The sequence below is a fragment of the Condylostylus longicornis genome, unplaced genomic scaffold (assembly GCF_029603195.1).
Source record: "Condylostylus longicornis isolate FDR11 unplaced genomic scaffold, ASM2960319v2 ptg000072l, whole genome shotgun sequence".
NCBI classification, from domain to species: Eukaryota; Metazoa; Arthropoda; class Insecta; order Diptera; family Dolichopodidae; genus Condylostylus; species Condylostylus longicornis.
Genome location: NW_026578040.1, coordinates 2051129 through 2071569, shown reverse-complemented (window position 1 = coordinate 2071569; position 20441 = coordinate 2051129). Strand labels below are relative to the sequence as shown.

Here is a 20441-nt window from a genome sequence, read left to right as displayed (position 1 = left end):
AAAGTCGTTTGACTGCTGAAATAAACCGATGGATGACTGTCCTGTTATATGCTGTTGCTGTAAAGAAAAAGCAAAAAAAAAATAATAAAAAAAAATTGAAATAAAAAGTTTAAAATAAATTTTTTCTTTAGTTATTTTTTGTTAGTTGGTCGCGGTCTTTCAACGAGTTAAGAGTATTATTATTCTCGTTTCTATTACTTAACTTTTTTAATAAATAAATAAATAAATAATATATGTAGAAAAAAAATATATTACTTACCATTATAAATTGTTATTGTTTTGTTCTAATATATACATAAATAATATATATGTATTGAGATATAATCAAACTAAACAGATGATTTTTTGTGTGTTCTTTATTTGACAAAAAAAAACCAAAAAACAAAGTATATTATAAAATAAAACTAAAAAGAATTTAGTTAATAAATTTAAATTTGCGTAATTAAGTATGTATAAATAAATATTTATATAAATAATTATAAAAATAAAAATAATTAAAATAAATGTATAAAAATAATAAAAAATATTGAGAAAAAATTTCATTGTTAAATAAAATTAGCAGGAATTAGGATCCATTAATTTTTGGGTTCTTAATTTTTTTTTTTGGAAAATATTTTTTTATTTATTTTTGTGCTAGTTTTTCCGTTTATTTTTTTTTTTGTTGAAAATTTTTATCTTAAATTCATATTATAAATGTTTAAATGTTCCTGTTCACTTCGGCTAAAAAATTTTTGTGACAAAAACGTGCGCGTTTTTTTGTATTTCCAAAATTAAAAAAGTTTCAACACAATAACAATAATAATAATAGATTTTTTTCTTTTTTTTGGGGAAAGATTTATTTTGAAATAAAAAAATATCTAGCGCGTTAAAGTTCTGTATATATACATACATAGGTACAATAATATACAAAGTACAATAATATAAAAATATAAAAAAAAAATATAACAAAATAATGTAAGAATTTGAAATAAATTTGAAATAAATTTTTAAAAGAAAATTTTTAAAGTAAAAAAAAATTTTTTTTTGTTTTTAAAAGAAAATTAAAGCATGTGAAATTTTTTCATTTCAATTCTCAATTGTTTTTTGTTTTTTGTCGAAGTTCTGTTTTTGTTATAAAAATAATGTAAAAGATTTGTAACAGGTGAAGTTGAAAAAAAACAAAAAAAAGCAAAGAGATAATAACAAAATTTGCCTTTTTAATTAAAGAAACCAAAAAAAATAAAAAAATCTTACTAATTGTCATATTTTCTTCCTTTTGTAAAAAAAAAATTAAAAAAAAAAACAATATTATAAAACAAAAGTCTTAAAATTCTAAAACATTTTAAAAATATTGTTTTTTATACATATACCTACATATATATTACACACATATATACCTGAATATTTACTTATATGTAAATATAAATTTAATTTATGTGCATTTGCTTTTTTTGTTCTCTTTCAATCCTTATTTAATTCAATATAAAATAATTCATACATGTATACATATATAAATTTATATATATTTATATATACAATTATATAAATTCAAATATTAAATTGGAAAAAACGTGAACATTTTTTTTTGTTTTTACATAATTTCAACATTTAGACATACCTTTAAAATTTACATTTATATAATATGTATAAACATTTTTGTTTTAAATGCAAATATTTAATATATAAATACACATACATATATATAAAATATTTATTGTTAATATAATAAAATTTTAATTTAATATTGTTATATTCTATACAATATTTATACATATATGTACATGTATACATAATGAAATATAAGTATTAAAGGATCAAATTTAACAGAATAAAAGGATTATAATTGTTTTTGCAAAATATATATGTATGTATATAAGTATGTATAAATAAATAAAGAGAAAGGAAGCAAATCAGAAGCAAGAAAGTTTGTTTTTTTCCCTATAGTCTTAATAAATATGCATATGTACATAATATAATAATAATACATAATATAATATGTAAACTGTCTCCTATATAATAAATATATTTATTTAGATATTCATATAACGAACAAATGTACATATATAATATATAAATCCTTTTATTTTCACTTGTAATCAATTTTTAAACAAAAACAAAAAATTAAAGAAAAAAAGTAGAAAATAAATTATACTGGTATTACATATGTAATTACTCATCATACTTCATCACAGTTAAAATAAGTATAAAAGTAAAAAAAAATAGCAAAGTACAGAAAGAACGAAAATATTATTATTTAACGGGGTAAAAGTAAAGGAAAATTGTAAAAATTTTTTATCAAAAAGAAAGAAACATCCAAAGTGAAAGGAAAAACATAAGGTTAGTACACAAAATTATAGTAACTTTTCTCCTATGAAAATTATGATACATGAAATTTTTTAATTATATATAAGTACATATAATATTAATTAATTATTATATATATACAAATGTATATGTTTAAATCTTTGTTTGCATAAAGTATTTTACTGCTCCCTCGTATTTAGTAAATTAATTATTTTTAAATTAGAATAGGAAATTATAATTTCACATCTGAATATTAATTTGAAATTTTAAATTGAAAATTAAATAGTATTTTTATTACATAGTATGTGTGTACGAAATATGAATAAATGTATATAAACAGAAATAAACAGTTAATAATAATTTATTTCCTTTTAAAATTACTACTAACAAAAGTTCAAAGCTATACTTACACCGTCTGGCACAGCTATCGAAAGAGCTCTTACACACATATAAATATTGCTTAATAATTATATATAATTTCGTTTTTATCTCTGACACAATTTATTGAGAATTATAATAATCACATAACATGTACTAATATATAAGTATAGTATATATATATATATATATATATATATATATATATATATATATATATATATATATATGTTATAAATAAGATACATAAATAAGATAAATAATATGTGTAGCTCCTTTTTATGAGTACATAATATAATCAATTCGAATCCTATTTAAGTAAAATTTTGTATACATCAAATGTTTGTGTAATGAATTTTATTTTTTTACTATTGCAAATATGAATTTTTATATGCAAATATTAAAATGTCCTTACCATAGTGTAAAAATATGTTATGTATACAAATTATATATGATATTTTAAAAGGTTACATACCTATATACATTTTGAGATTTTCCCTTTGCAAATGTATATATATGGATGTGGAAATTTTATTTTTTACATATTTATGTAAAATTTTTGTACATAGATATTATTACAAATTGAGAAAAAGAAACTTTTCTTTATACATGTTGCTTATAGAAGCATTTGTTGCTTCTATTCTATTAAAAATGGAAAAAACATATTGCATGTATGTATGTATGTAACACATAACTGTTCAATAAAATATAAAATTCGTATATATATTTATATATGTACGTACATACGATCCTAATATATACGATGTATATAGGAAGAATATATTTATTATATTATATAAGAACACAACTTATCTATTGTTAAGAAATAAAATGAAAAAAAAAATTAAAAAAAAAAAATGGAATGATAACGAAAATGGCAAAAAAAAAATTATCATATAAAAAGGATGTCATCATATATGAATCGTAGTTATCTTCACTTTTGTTGTTGTTATTGTTGCTGTTTTTGCTGTACAAATTTTTCTTTTTCTTTTGTATCCTTACACAAAAAACTTTTCCTCTTTTTTCTACTTCTTTCTTAATTTTATTTCTATTTTTTTCGACTTGTTATTTGTGTTATTGTTGTTTTTGTGCTTTTTTTCGTTATTGTAGTTTTCTGATAAAGTCCGTTTAAAAGTTTTGCGAAGAAGAATATTAGTTATCTTATTGCAAGATTGAATATCTCTACGATATTTTTGCTTTTTTTTCATACAAAAGAAAAAGGCTTTTATATCTTATTCAGAGTAAGACAAAAATATGAAATGAGAATTTTAAAATAGAAAATTGAATAGATTTATATTTGTATACACAAAAGGGAAGTACGTGAAATAGGGGTATATACAAGAAAGAATAAAATTATTATTGAAAAATAGTGTCTTTACAGATTATTAACTTCGACGTTAAGGGAAAAAAGTTTTCATATTAGAGACTATAACCGTAAAAATAATGATGGTACATGGCAGTAACTTATTTTAAGAAATAAATCATTGTTTTTAAAAATGTTTTTTGAACTCTATTGTACACAAATATTCGATAAAATTATAACCCAAGTATATTGGTTCATTGTTTGACATTTTCTTTTAACATAATAGCAAAAAATGTCATAAGCGCCCTCATATATTCTATGAAAACTATGTTGATATTACTTAATTGAATTTCAAATATAATTAATATTTAATATATTTTTTTTATCAGATCTTATATTTTCATTTAATTTTGTTAGATGATACTTTTTTTTGAAGATTAAATCGAAATCACTAAGGCCTGGTTTTCTTGAGAACAATAGTTTGATTTTAATAGCTTCCTAAAACCACTTACTTATGTTAGTATGCCTTCTTTTCAATTTGTATGTAAACCAAAATATAACTTGAAATTTCTAATTTTTTCAAATTTCTTCAAGATTGTCTGTAAAATTGTACCATTTTATATAGTGTGATTTTTCTAAATATGAAACTAGATATTCAGACCCAATTACCGTAATCAAGTCATAGTTGTAGTAATGGAAACGAATAATAATTAACTAAAATATGGTGAGTCATAGGAAGTAAGCTATTTTTGCTGATATTTTTTTTAGTTTCATTGGCAGTAATAGAAATACTTTTTTTTATAAAAAGAAAATTTAAAAATTTTTAAGATTATCTGGTAAAAATCGTTTCCGTTTTATTAAATTGTTTTATTAAATTCTTCACAATAGTTATTAAAATTTTAGTAGACAGCTCATAACCAAAATATTTTACATATTCCTTGAAACAAATGCTGTTCCTTCAAAGCTATAGTTTCAGTTTGCATGCCTCTATTTTTTTTTTGAGATTCAATTCATTTTATATTGCAAATAAAAGTAGTTCCAGCAACTATCACTTTCAGTTTAACAATTATAAGGAAAAGATGTGTTAGGCGCTTAATATAAAAAAAATAATAACAATAACAATAGTTATATTGAAAAAATAAAAACATAAACTCATGGCATATAATATGTTGCATAAAAACTTAAGAATCTCATATAGTCATTACAATTTCAACCTTAAATAACTTCTGAGTCACTGGTATTCATTTTATTTGCTCAGAATTTTATCGAAATATTTTCTACAAAATAAATAAAAAAGCATTCATCTTTACAGAATTAATTTCGTATTAAATTTGTTCCTATAATTTTTCTTTCTTTATATAGGATTCTTGGAAGAATCTTATAAATAAATTATTTGAGACAATTTCTTCGAATATATTTGTCTTTTCAATTTATCTCCTACAAAAATTTTCTGTTTTTTTATTTTTTTTTTCAGCTGTATGCTTTTTAATCTAAGTATAATTATATAATTGTAAGAGAAATTAAATTACACTTTACAAATCAAGTTTTTTGTTTCGTTTTTGTAACAATTTTTGATTTATATGAGAAAAGTATATTCTGACAACAATCACGAGTTCTTTCAATCATTATTGTGTCAGTCAATTATTCGTGCTCAACTGTTACAATATTAATACTACTCGTATTTATTCTATTTACTTACGTTATATATTGCTTTATTCATTTATATTTATTAATTTTTTGTATCTTGATTCAGAATTTAGATTGACCAACTAATAGAATAACTGCGTGGTATATTTAAGGTAAATGTTTAAATTTTGCCCTTTTTTTCCTCTTATAATCTTCTATTTTTATTCAAAATTATTAAAAAAAATTTATAGTTGTTAGCTCAATTTCATTTTCATTCATATTTTATCATATTGTTTGCATAATATTATAATTTCAGTATACAAAAATGAATATTTGAGCAAAACAATTTGATATTTTTATGAAATTGCAAATTACTTATTATGAATAAGTTTTCTGACTTATTCATCATCATTATCAATTTCATCAATATACAATAACTATTAAAGATCATAAGTATCAGATTTCTCATGTAAAGCGGCACGCGGGAAATCACAATTAATTATTTTCAAACATATGTGAATATATGTATGAAAAACACAAAATGTCATTCATTAAAATATAATTTTTGTGGTTTTACTTGTAAATACTTAGGCATACGAAAAGCAAAGTTATATATGTATATATATATGTAATCATATACAATTTTAATATTTTAGTAATGCATACTTTATAAACCAAGTTTTGTTGTTACCACATATTTCATTTCAGCATTTCGATTACAAATTTGACATTACATATACACATATACACATATTTAAAATCATACTAACATCTTAGTTCTATTTCCAATATTCTATTGAATTCTAGTATTGAATTTATTTTAATAATTTCAACTGAATTTTAAAATATTTAGTATAAATTACTAAGACAGAAATTTATACAAAATTTTTTTCTTGAATATTAAAATGTATTATGCAATTGTAATGTTGGTTGTCACTTTTTTAGTTGTGTACTTTAAAATTTAAAGATTTAGGAAAAAGTTGAGAAAGAAAATATGTTTTTCATGTATTAGAAAACAGAAGAGTAATATAGTTTTTTTTTTCTGTGTTTCTAGAACTTATTGAAATTTTAATCTCAATAATTTGTTGCATTCAACAGCAATTGAAATGTTTTTTTACAAAACTTTTTTATGGAAGTACAAACATTTATATGTGCATCTTCTTTTGTCATAAAGATTATAAGATGTCTACTGTATATTTGCAAATAAAAGAAATTTACATTTTGCAATATTTTGAATATCTATATGTATTTATTACATCGCACCCACGTACAAAGAAGATAATAATATTGGAACGAAGCATACTCATTTAATATAAACAGGGCTTTAATATTTTAAAGTCTGCATGATTTCTAAGCTTGATTTCTTAGAACAAATCTTGATTTCTTTTGAAATCATAAAGCAAACAAGAATTTTGATCATTGTTTCCATTATTTACCTGAAAATGCTATATCATAAAATATTCAGGTCGTATCTTAAAACTTACATGGAATATTGCCTTCTAGTTCTATCAGTGTGGTATGGTATACTTACCAAGAAACACATATACATATACGCACATATGGATAGATATTTATATTCCATATTGATTTTTTCACGATACCTATGCATATTAAAAGCAAACACAATAAATATTTTAGAATTACTTAATATAAAAAAATTTAAAGTAAGACTTAAAAAACTTTTTTATTGAATTTTATGAGTATAAAAGTATTTTTCTTCAATAAATTTTCAACTTATTTGTTAAAAAAAAAGAAAAAACTAATGTGTTAATTTTTTAAAATTATTTTTTATTTGTATGTAAAAAATAAATAAATGAAAAAAAAAAACTCATAAACTTGATTGATTTTTTTTAATAAAGAGAGAGTACAATGGTGTTAATTAGAGAGACTTTATTAAATAAACATATATACGTACAAATCTATACTTATAAATACAAAGTAATCGGGTTCATGTCTGTAAAATATTCGAGTACAAATAACTTATTGATAGGTATGACGTAACAAAATAAATCTAATTATAAATTTATGAAAATCTTCCTATACCTACTTACAATTCAATACAAATGTATTTTTTTAAAACTTCAATTTAATCATGATCATTTTTTCTATATAAATCTTAATTTATAATCTTAATTACATTTCATGTCATGTGTCCAATATTATCTTTGAATATTACTTACTTATGAACAACGAAACACAACAAGAAAACTACAAAAATTTGTTAAAATAGTAGTTTAAGAATGTTTTCTCATGCATTATCTAAATTTTTTTTTAAAATTCAGATTAGTTTTGGGCAAATATACAATGTCAAAATAATTTATATTCTAAATTTATTTTATTATTAAATTTTAATAAAATTCAATTATCGCTTTATGAAAGAAATAATTTTTTCAATGGATAATACTTGATTAAAAAAATTATTTCTTTTTTCTTTGAAAAATTATTTTTCAAATTCCAATCTTATTTGGGATATGTTCATTTATCCAAAAAGATTTCTCATATTTCTAACCGGGTTTGTCCTTTTTGAATATTCTCTTTTATTTTCATTACATGAAATGTACATGATTAATATTTTTTTGTTTGTCTGGTTGTTTATCTTTCTTTTTCAGTCACATGTTTTAGTCACGTTTAAATCAGAACTGTAATTTTTTTTTGATTGAATAAATCATTGTCAGTTTTGTAGTGAAACTATATAATATTTTTTCAATTAGAATTTTTCTTATATCTCCAAATATAAATGAGCATTTTTAACCAAAATTATCATGTAGTAGTTAATGGTGATTAGCGACAAAAGTTGGTGCATTTTTGAAATAAGTGAGATTTCTCACTTGAACTTTGTATAAGTGCATACTTCTTTATATTATGCGAAATTATAATAATCCCTAACTATTATAAAAGGCTATATGTTGTCTTTCCCCATATCGATTAAATTGTCACTTACTTATTTTTCAAAAGTGAAAAAAAGTAGTTTTCATATGTAAGTGAGATGAATAATATGGTGAAAAATTTGACTCATTTCTAATAGAAGTAAAATGAATATTGGAAAGGAAAATCTCGAACACTTTTCTTCCAGCAGTAGATAAAAAAAAGTGGAATACAAAAGTAATTTCGAGATGCCAGGAATATCGTCTCGAATTTTTCTCTAAAATTAAAATATTTAATATTTTGCATTCTGCAATTATTAAAAACTGTTAACTATACAACATTTTAATTTCTTGTGTGACATTGTTAGACTATTAATTCTAATTAATTACTTAATTTTAAAAATTTATAAAAAATTTTTCAATGATATTTCGTGAAACAAAATTAGATAATTTTAGTTTAGTTGATTTTGATCGCAGAAGAAGTCCTCAAAAATTTAGTGTTTCTTCGCCATATAGTATAGTTATGTAAGAAGAGTCGGTAAAACCAATTTGAATTTTTTATTTCTTTATTTTTGATGTTTTTGTTATTAAATTCAGCTCAAGTTCAAATTTAATGAATGCGCATTAAGTAAGTAGTAACTATTACAGGTTAAGCTGTTTTTTTTTATTTATTTTGTTTGCGCTCTTAAAAAACGAAAGCTTTTAATATTTATTTTGCTATTTCGCTTTTTCGCTGTTTTTTTTGCTTTTATTTTTTATTTCAATACGAAATAAAATTGAATCTAAAGATAATAAACTTTTATTTATTTATGAACTAATAACAATTATGTTCTCAATTCCTGCTGTGACTGACTCAAAGATTTGAAAACTGATTTTATTTTTCTATTTTATTTTTATTAGGCAAGTCAAAAAATTATTGTTACGTTAAAAGTTAATTTATTACGACCGCGAACCTTTACAGTTTATTTGTAATTATTATGTTTTACTTTTTTGCTTTTGATATTTGTTGCTTATTAATTTCTTTTTTTTTGGAAATAGTTAAGAAATATTAAATACAAAAATGACTACAATTAAAAAAATTATATATTCGATTATTTACTTATATATAATTTTTTTTTAATATAGAAACGAATAAAAAAATGCAAAGCTGAAAGGGAAAACTTAAAAATAATGAGATCAATAAATCGTTTTAAATTAAATAATACAGCAAGTTGATTTAATTGAATTTCCGTCATAAAATGATTTTTTAAAATTTCAGAAATTACTTAAATTTTATATTATTTTATAATCATAATTAAATATTATTTAAACCTATCAATCATTTTTATTCAAAAAAATTCAGTTGAATTCGATTTAAATTATTAATTGTATGCTTTAAAAACTTATTATATATTGTGCAAGTACATTTTATTCTTAATATGTAAGTATATAGGAATATCTATATATATATATATATATATATATTATATATATATATATATATATATATATATATATATATATATATATATATATATATATATGTATTTGCTTATATTTGCTTGTTTTTTGATTTTAGATGACAGGTTTTAAAATACGAAGGTATTATTAGCTTTTTATGATCTAATTCATTAATTAATTTATCGATTCAATTGAAAATTAAATCGATACTTTGTATACGACAGAGAGACGAAGAATTTTTGTTTTGTTTTGCGCAAAATAAAAAACAGAAAATAAATTCTCATTGAAAGATTAAAATATGACAAATTAGTCGTCAATTTCTTAAAATAAGAAGGAGAGCAATTCTTCATTATGAGTTATCGAGATAACAATTAATAACCGCTTTGATTGCTTTAAGGATAGATAAATACAATTTTTCTTAATAAATTGTTGAATAAGTTGGCGCTTGAGAAAAGCTGTGAGAAGCAAATACTTTGTTAAATTGTTCACTAAAGTGATTTTGGAAATAAAAATTTAAATGCCTGTATTTTTTTAAGACTTTGTCTCGATTTTCTTTTTAGCACTTTTCCAAAAAATTTTTGAAAAAAAGTGCTTATTTGTTCCACTCTGTCCATCCGTCCTTCTGTCAGTCTGTCCGTGTGTTTGTTTACAAAACTTCTACATCTTTAAAGATAGAAAGCTAAAACTTTATATGTACATAGATCTTCCAGAAACTTATTTTCGTAGAACAAAATTTTCACCTATCTCTCCCCCGCTAAATGTTATACTTCCTTAAAACCCAAAAAATGGTATAATTTAACCACTTGTTGCACTTTTTGTCACTTCAAATTTTGTAAAAGCAGAAAAATAGTGGCTGGCTTCTTCTATTGTGGCATACCATTTTTGAACTTTAAGAAAACAAAATGGCCGTTCAAATTTACCGTTATCTAAAACCCGTTTTTCCCAAATTTTTGATACCGTTTTTCTTTTACACTGTACGTTACAGGAGTCTGACTTAGATCTTAGCAGCTCTTAGATATTCATAAATAGTTTATTTCGTTAGAAAAAAATTTTTCCCATCTGCACCCGCTCTCAAGTTATCAGCTCTCGAAATTTGTAAAATTTGAATATTTGGCAGCTTATATTTGCGAGACCGCCAGCTTTTTTAAATTTCTATAAACGCAAAAAGGTAACGGTAAATTCCATGTCATTAAAAATATAATTATTTTTCTTAACTTACACAATTAACCCTTAAAATCGAGCATTATGTTAACCCTTCTTTAAATTTATTTTTGCTCTATTTCAAAAACTGCATAAATCGGTCATTCTAAATATATGCAATCCTGGAAATAGTTTCGCATATGAATGAAAATAATTTTAATAGTGTAGGAAGTATTACATAGATTGTTTTTAAAAGCAGTATTTTTACTTGTTGAAGGGAAAAATGCTACAATACAAACCATTGGTTTGACCCAACTTTATTTTAAAAGCAATTTGTTTTTAACATCATATCTTCAAATTTAATATAATTATTTGGAACAATTAAGTTTTTTAATATTAGGAAGATGTTTTAAATTACAGATTATATAAATAAAGCAAAAGCAATAAAGCTATAGTTTTACAGTAAAAATTCTTTTGTCGTGACAATTTTTTTATTCATTTTGGATTTATGTATTCGTTGCTTTTCTACTTAAGGTTAATAAAATTCGTGTTTTCGATATTGTTAATTTAATTTTTTTTTAATTTTGATATTTCAAAATACGTTCACGTATTCTGATACTACTTTTTTTCTCCGTATATTCAAATTCTCTTTTTATTATTTATGAGATAAATTTTAATAAAATAAAGCATTCGTATCTATGTAAATAGAGCATTTGTACCAATGTATATGCCTAAATACAATAAATAAAAACCTAAAGAATAATTTAATGAAAAACGATACACAGAACATTATTCTTAACTTTTATTTAATAGAATATCTTATATATGTATGTTTGCGATAAGTGTTGTATACACCCATAATATACAAAAACATATAAAAAGACGTTATCTTATAATAATAAAATTTCACTAATGAGCTTCAGCTACATTCTATATCAAATGTCAAATAAAAAACATACATATATGTATATATTTATATATTCTCCATGATTATAAGACAACCTATTGATTTTTGACAGTCTAAGGTTGAAAGTAAATTGATTGTATTAAAAGAAAATATTTCTATTAAATATTGTATTTCGTATAGACGACTTAGTAAATAAATAAATCGATGCCCCTAGGAAATATTGTGGTATTTAGTTGGAAATGTATAATAACTGTATACGACTCGAACTTATATAATATGGTAAAATTGATAAAACTTCTCAGAATAATTAATTTAAATAAGATACTCAAACGTAAATAACTATTTGATATTTAAGATACTCGTATTTTCAATGTAAGAAATTTAAAATTTCATTAATATTTATTTAAACATAATATGTACATATTCCTATTTTAAAATATGGTATTCCCAGAGCTGTGATCGACAAGTCGAAGTTTCACGCAATTCAACAGTTTCTGCAGAAGAAAATTTTAAATTTATATGCTACTATTTCTTTTACCATATTAGAAGCACTGATAAATTTTATCATGAGCACTTTTATTATTTTGTGTTAGGTATTACAGATATACATATATAATTAAATCTTTCTCTGTTACTTGCAAATCAGAAATAGCAGTACCAATCGGGGTTGAATTTAAAATAAAAATAATTTACTTGAGATCGTAATCACGTTCAGTTAGATGTTAGGTAAAAGTCAGAAAAAATGTGAATTAAAAAATGAAATGTGAATTAAATATGTACGTATATGAAAAATTTTTATTCAAACTCAAATTTTACCGGTTACTGTGTAAAAAAATATAAAAGTATTTAGGGGGGGTTTTGATTATTTTTAACACGTAATGGAATATTTAACCTATGTAAAGCCTATAGAATTTATCTTAATAATACAATTTCTTGTACAAAAGGTATTGAGAAAACAAGATTGTAAGTACTAGAGAAAAGAATAAGTCTATTTTTTTCTTCTTCCAAGTAAAAGACACGAAAATTAAACGTACAAAAAAAGATTCAAAAAATGTTTTTCTTTTTCTTATACTCTTACTCTTTTCTTAGACGAAATTATTCACATCACAGCTTCTTCTATTGTATTTTATTACCAAATTAAAAGTAATATTGCACTTGAGGGCTTAAGCTATGAGTAACGCTTAACGCTTTATTACAAATTGTTTTTTCGTTTGGTTGAAAGGAGTTTTCTTATAATTTTCAACATTTTAATAATAAATTTTGTTTTATTATGTCTTTTTTTTTTGTAATATTAAAATTGATTTTATTTGTTAATTTAATCTTGCAACCTGTTAAATTTAAAAAGAAAAAAAAATAACATTATAATAAAAGAGGCAGAGAAAAAAAAATCCAAAAATTAACGCATGATTAGATTCATTACAAGCTGATTTAGGGCAAAATCATTCCCCATTTACAAAAATTTTTCAATTCCTTTTTGTAACCGCGATGTCTAAAAGGCAGTAAATATAAAAGCATAGAAAAAAAAACCATAAAAAGTACAAAGAAACGTGGCAAAAAAATTACTTTCATCATTAATTTTACAGGGTGTGTACATCTCATTAAAGTTCAGATAAAATAAATTACATTAACTTTGAGTCTCATTGAAAGCTAACATATAACAATAACAGTAATAACAACAAAAAGAATAATAATAAAAAAATGTTAATTTAAAAAATCGTCATAAATAAATCGTCGTTAATCGTATATAATTTTTTTTTTGGTGGGATGATGATTACTGGTTTTTGTGGGTGATATGATACAGAGGTTTGTTTGTTTGTTTGGTAATTTTGTCTGTTTTTGGTTGATTATTTTCTTACTTTCATTATTATTGTTGTTTCTATCAAATTCATCGTATCCATCATTGCAATGGTATCGTCAACAGCGCCATCATCATCATCATTACAAATCAGTTTTGGCTTTTTCTAATGATCTTTTTTTTTATTATTTTTTTTTTTTTTGTTATACATCATTTAGATAGCTCAAAAATATAAGTATGGTATTTTTTTTTGGAAAACAATTTGTTAATTTTCTCACAAATATAATTACATAGCTATTTTTTAATGCAAAAACATTATTTGAGGGGCGTAAACGGTAAATTAAGCGGGAAAACCATGAATTACAATCAGCACAAGTTTTAAATGTCAGCACAAAGAATGTCAATTAGGTTTTTGTTTTTTTTTTTTAATTAGAATAAACAAAATGGGAAATAAATATTTATTAGTTTCATAATAATTTGAAATTATTTTAGTGATTAACAAGAAAATAAGAAGAAAATTTTAAAATTTAATCATAAATATCAAGCTAATAAAAAATAAGCAATTAGAGGTTCAATTTATAGAAGCTTTGAATTTTTAAAATATTCTTCAGATTTACTTCCACCTACAAATATCAGCAGTATATTTTATAAAAAAGTGTTGATGGAAGAAAGGTTAAAAATTTATTAGAAGTTAATCATCACTGAAAAAAGAGGTTACCTGGGGTTATATGAATCCTTTATCAGTTTTCATACTACTAATGCACTAATCTAATCTTCATAGTGCGGTTATAAGCTTTGCGAACAAAGCGGTTTTATTGATTATATATGTACGTATATTTTAAATGTTTTTTATATTATACTTAAAACAGAACATAAAGATTGCAGCTCAAAGTCACATAGAACATATTTTAAGATTACAGGTTATTAGAAAACAGAATTCGTATTTGGTACTTATTTCATTGTAATTAATTATTTCATTTTTTATTTAACGATGCTTTACAATAAAACTGGAAACTGAATTGGATTTCCTAAAAACACATATTTTTGTGCTGTAAATTTTTTTAGTTTTTCCTCAATCTTAAAAAATTTTTTTTAAATTATATTTATATGAAGAAGTCTACAGAGACAATAGAGGGGTAATGAGAAAAGTTAAAAAAATTTATATTGTTTTAAGTCTATACAAATTTTTGTTACATAGTAAACACCCTCGTTGTTTCTTCCTAGACACCCAAATAATTCCAATTTATTTAATAAGGATAAGAAAACCACCTTGAAATAATACATGACTAAAATTTTTATATATAGATTTATGAGCAATAGATGAAGCTAAAAAGAAACAAAAAAACGAAAAAAAAAGGAAAATCGAAATACCCAAACTCGGTTTTTAAAGCATCCTCATGTAACTATGTACACATTTTTGGACTTTATGTCTATATTTATATATATGTATGCATATATATAAATATATGTAATATTTTTCTTGTTGAACAAGACCAGAATCGGTTTTTATCCGTTGGTTAACAATGAGAAAAGTTTTATATTCAATGTCCTCTTTGGTTTTTCCTTTTTTTTCCTTCTTTTGCTGTTTATTAATATTTTTCCTTATTTTATTATTTTTAAGATTTCTTCTTTTTGTTTCATTTTTTAAAACTTTTCTCGAGAATTTTACGTGTTTGTCCATGTATGAATTGTTATTATAATATTAAATTTTCATTATTTTTCTCTTGTATACTGGAAAATGTTTTTTTTGAATAATATATTTTAAAAGTTAGTCTTTTACGGCACTCTAATGAGGAAGGAATATTTCGTTTTAGACACTTCGGTTCTAATGTATTTGTTTTGATTGTAATGCATTCATTTCTTGAGTTTAATAAAATGAAAACTTCATTTAATATTAGAGCAAAATTTTTTAAACAAAATTAGTATTCATAGGATAAACTGGGCAAATCGGACTCTCTTTTCCGTAGATTCTGGCAGGATGCCGAGAAGACGGTTATACATATTCTATGTAGGTGCCATGTTTCTGCTATCGAGATCGAGCTCAGGTTCAACTCCCTAAGGAATATCTCCATGTATTTATTTGGAACCCGGATTTTTAAGTATCATTTTATAGACTTGGAAACTATGTATATCTCGCTTCAACAATCTACAATCTGCAATATTGTAACATTTTTGGATTACTTGCCGCAAGTACATAAAGATTTTATTTTAATCATTAAAGGTTTGTATATTAATATATACACAAATATACATGGTGCTTAATTTTGCATTTTATAATAAAATAAACTGAATTGGCACAACGATACGATTTGATTTTCTTAAATTTCATTGTTTGTTTTCTTTCCCATTAGTTTTGTTGGTTCAGTATACTTGATCTTTAAAATTATGAGCATTTATATTTGCGATTTATAAAAATAAATTATATCTAACAAATAACTAATTAATTATTAAACAAAGTCATATATAGGGGGCGTAAGTTTTAATTAATGTTGAATTAAAACTACAATTATTAGCACATTATATTTTTAAATTTACATGAAAATAAATTATTTTAAATTTGAAATAAACATTTTATTGCATATATGGCACAATTAATCAATTATAATAATCGTATGAGCATGGAAGTTTAAATATTTTAAATTAGAAATTAGACGATAACCTATTTTTTTTTCAAAATATGGAACTAAAAGGTTATTACCGCTTAAAAAGAATTTCGATATTTAAATATAAACACCTACTAAAAATTTATAAAATTGCGGTATTCCATAAAGAATTAATAAGAATATAATATAATTTAAATAATTGTGACGCTATACCTACCGCCCCTTTTATTCTAAGAATTTTATTATATAGAGATTAAACAGTTTGAATTATTTCGCAAAGTAGAAGAATATAGTACAGTATTTATGTGTTTGTACACTCTTGTAGTTTACTATTATGAAAATATTTTGGAATATTATATGCACTATAGTTTAAAGAAGCTTTGCCAGATGCGCTAGTAAAGAAATTCAAACTATATTAAAGAATTTCCATTTGTTGTTTAAACATGATGAAATTTAATAAATTTTGTATATAAAATTTAAAAAACCATCTTTTATCGAATATTTTAATATTAAATAAATTGATTATTTTAAATATTTCTGTTTACAATTGAAAATATTAAAAAAAATACGGAAATAGCAGATAGTTGCTGTCATCGCGAGAACGATAAAACATTTTTTTTATTACTTACTGACTGCATAGTTATTTTTCCCTTCTACTTTATTTTTTTCGGGTTGTTTTTTTGAAATTTATAAAAAAAATCTTTTGTATTGTTATTGTAATTTTATATTAGAAAATTCAATTTTTTTTGTTGTTGTTTACGTTTTTAATTTTAATAAAGGCTTGTTGCCGTTCTTATAGTTTTATTCATAGATCTAAAAACTAGTTTCTATTTGATTATATAAGTAAATATGTAGGTATATGTAAACACATTATTTGTATAACTGAAAAACTGCTATTCACCTTTTTTTACATCAAGGAATCAATATATTTATGTATATATGTAAATGTATGAATGTATGAATTTTCTAAAATATATATGGTACTCGTATTAAGGTATGTATATGCATATGCATATAGATGTGGAATTTTTTAGAGTGTTATCAAAATGTGCCCTTTAGGCTTATTTTTTCGATTTTTTTTTGTTTTTCACATCTTGTTTTATTATTGATTTTATTTGGTATAGGCGTTTGTGTTATATCGTGGTTTGTTGTTGTTATTTAAGAGGAGACTTAGACATGTTTTTATTTCTCTCTATATTTGTGCTTATTTTTTTGACTGTTTGTTTGTGCTTGATCCGAAATATTGTATGAAAAGAGTTTTGACATAACCGAAAAAAAAGAAAAACACCGAAAAATGAAATAATGGAAAAAAAACTTTGACAGGACAAATATGATGACGAACTAAATATACATACATATGTATGTATAACACTTATGTATGTAAAGTACATAATATGGATGTATATTTTATGTTTATATAAATGACGTACGTATTATACTTACACTAATATATTAAACGGATATAATAATGTAACGTATATTCTTTAATGTATTGCATATTTATAGGTGCAATGGGTATGTATGTATATGAAATGATATGAATTATTTATGTATGAATATATTTTCTTTTAGAATTTTATATAGAAAACAAATCGAAAATCTTGTAGAACATTACTTTGTTTTTATTATATCCTTTTTTTGTGTTGCCTACTCTATAATAAATAAATGTATGTGCTAAAGTTTATTTCTGTTTTTTTTTTTTTAAATGGAGAACAATATTATATGATGAAAAGCCTTTATACCATTGCATGCATATAGTACTTAACATTATGTATATATTCTGAAGTGTGGATTTACTTGCTTTTTCAGTTGTTTATGGGATGATTTGATATACGTAAAAAGGATACAATATATCAAATAATCAAAACTAGTACTGATTATATACGTGATACTTTCTTAAATTGCAAAATTTTCCCACAGTTTTATGACAACTTTATGTTGATATTTATTGTAGATATGCGATGAGGTTACCATCGCATTTATTTGTTTAGAACATGGTCCTCGAATGTCAAAATATTGAAATATTTTTTATTAATTTTCTTTCTAAATATTGAACGGGATTTGTTAATGGGAAGAAAAATAAGTAATGATTTCAAAATTTTTGGACCATTTCTTTAAAATTAGTTTTTTAGCACTTTTCCAAAAAATTTTTTGAAAAAAGTGCTTATTAGTTTCACTCTGTCCGTCCGTCCGTCCGTCTGTCCGTGTGTCTGTTTACAAAACTTCTACACCTTTGAAGATAGAAAGCTGAAATTTAATACGTACATAGATCTTCACTAGAAACTTATTTCCGTAGAACAAAATTTTTACCTATCTCCCCCCCTCTAGAAGTTATACCCCCTCAAAACCCTAAAAATGGCCTTTTTTAAATATTTGTTGCAATGAAACCATAAGCATTTTTGAAATTTAGCAAACGCAGAAAGGCAGTGGCTTGCTTCCCTTTGCGCGGTATACTATAGTTCAACTTAAGAAAAATAAAATGGCCGCTCAAATTTACCGTTACTTAAAGTCCTTTTTTTCCAAATATTTGATGTCGTTTTTCTTCTAGACCCCAGACTGTAGAAGCTTGAGATTTTAGGAGCTTTTAGATATTAATAAATAGTTCATTTTGTTAGAAGAAAATTTTTTTCCATCTCCACCCCCTCTCAAGTTATCTCCTCTTGAAATTCGTAAAATTTGAATTTTTGACACCTTATATTTCCGAAACCGCAAGCTTTTCCAAATTTTTATAAACGCAAAAAGCTAACGGTAAATTCCGTGAAATTAAAAAATATAATTATTTTTCTTAACTCACACAATTAACCCTTAAAGTCGAGCATTATGTTAACCCCTTTTTATATTAATTTTTGCTTTATTTCAAAGACTGCATATATGCGTCATCATAAATATATGCAATCCTAGAAATAGTTTTGTATATAAATGAAAATAATTTTATTAGTGTGATAGCTATACATAGACTGTGTTTAAAAGCAGAATTTTCACTTGTTGAAGGGAAAAGTGCTACAATACAAACCATTGGTTTGACCCAACTTTATTTAATTTGAATTTAATACAACAAAATTAAATAACGATTAATTGAACTAAAATAAATTACAAATTCAATTTTAATAAATTTTAAATTTAATAGTGCAGTAATTCTTGAAAGTTCTACAATGCGTATAATTAGTATAAGTACAAGTTTTTCTAATTCAGAAATTTATGCTAACATGATATGTATATATATATATATATCATTCTATTTGCCTTTTGTTTTTTTAATTTGTTTTAGTTCAATTGATCCTTATGTTAATGCAAAGGTTTAGATAATATCAAATATTCTTAATTAATTGAACTTAAATATAAAATTAATATCAATCAATACTTCTTCTTTAAGTTCCTTTACATTTTGAAGCCTAGTAAGAGCATCTGTGTTAATATTTTTTAGCTGTATTTAACAGTACATTAATTTAGTAGACACGACGAAATATTTCATAGAAGTTATTTATGTTTGCAAAAATCTTTAGAGTATAGAACTGGTAATCCTGGTTTGCATATATATATGGAAAATATTTATATATATATGTATATATTTTAAAACAAAAATACGTAAAATGAATGTATGTTCATATATGTAAATATATTATATAATATATGAGCTTGAAAATAAAATGAAACATATTAAAAGCTAAAGAGGAAAAATTTACAAATTGATATTGAACTTTGTTTTGTTTTTCATACTAACTTGTTAGTATAGTAGTTCCTTATCCCTTCTATTTTATTTGTTATAATTTTTTGTTGTTTTTATTTCTCCTCTCCATAAAAATAATAACGATATTGAATTTTGATTAATGGATTTTTTGGAACCTCATTCACATTAGATTGAAATAGAAAAATTTTATCTTGTTTGTTTTTATCTGTTTTATTTTTATTTTTTATTATCCTTAAAAACAAAAAGCAGAAAAAGTAATTTTGATAAAATGAAGATTTATTTGTAAAAAAGGATTTTTGACATTAAAGTTGTGTATATATATATATATATGAATACATGCAGAGTTAGTTAATTTAAAAAACAAAATGATTTTGATATTAAATCCTTGGAAAAATTTTCAAAAATACCACCTGT

General features: G+C 22.8%; 1 protein-coding gene across 4 annotated transcripts in view; it reads left to right on the top strand.

The window, feature by feature from the left end:
* The first annotated feature begins 282 nt into the window (after positions 1 to 282).
* The window catches only part of LOC129612468 (homeobox protein B-H1-like), a 79575-nt gene continuing 59416 nt past the window's right edge, over positions 283 to 20441 (top strand). For 2 of the 4 annotated variants that reach the window (XM_055526074.1, XM_055526071.1), the window contains exons 1-2: positions 283 to 446; positions 2014 to 2316. The gene's annotated coding sequence lies outside the window, so the exon portion shown is untranslated. Of the gene's footprint in view, positions 447 to 905; positions 955 to 2013; positions 2317 to 20441 lie in introns of those variants that run through there. The other 2 variants (XM_055526072.1, XM_055526073.1) reach the window with 2 other exon arrangements.